Below are 752 nucleotides of genomic sequence, written 5' to 3'. Positions count from 1 at the left end.
ATGAATGTGACATAAATAGATCACAAACTGTAGCCACGAGGCATTAGATCTAATGTGACGTGTGTGGTGGGAAAGAAAATAAGTTCACTTGATGGCTTCAGACACAGGGAGGCCATGATGTTGTTATCTGGGTGAAGAGGAAATGCAGCCAGGATGTTTGTGATTCTACATTTAACTTGATTATCTGCGGCTGGTATGAGGTAAATAAGAAAATGCCTCAGATCTGGGATGTTGACAATAAAGACCCTTGTCTATTTGCAGCAAATTCAATCTTGCACGTCCTCTCTCCACGTTGTTTGTCTCAAAACGAGCAGATCACAGCTGACCTTCCTCTCATTTGCTAACTTATTTCCTCCCCACTGCTGCCTTAATACCTTCATCAGCCTCTAAACAAATAACAGCATTAATGGGTATGGCAGATGCTGCTGCTAATGTCTATCTGAGGATTTGAAGCTCAATTTCGAGTTAATTTTGAGATAAAAGCTTCTACTGACCGGTTGTTTACTGAGCTGAGTGAAGGCTGCAGTGTGTCTAACAATGTGCATCCTTATGCATGCCATACCACCACGGGAAAAACACAACCTCCTCAGCAGGTTTTTAGATGGTAATATGAAAACCTTTCTTATGGTGGCCGACAAGGGCAAACGCGCCTCAAATGGCAAAACGCTTCAAACACGGGAATGATGCAAATCCAAAAACACACAAACACATAAAACAAATCCAACAGAAAAACGCAGCAACAGAAAAATGTT

This window comes from Morone saxatilis, unplaced genomic scaffold, assembly GCF_004916995.1.
Source record: "Morone saxatilis isolate NCDOM2014 unplaced genomic scaffold, NCSU_SB_2.0 Contig20, whole genome shotgun sequence".
NCBI classification, from domain to species: Eukaryota; Metazoa; Chordata; class Actinopteri; family Moronidae; genus Morone; species Morone saxatilis.
The sequence above is the reverse complement of the archived record's forward strand: the minus strand, read 5'-3'. Positions refer to the sequence as shown.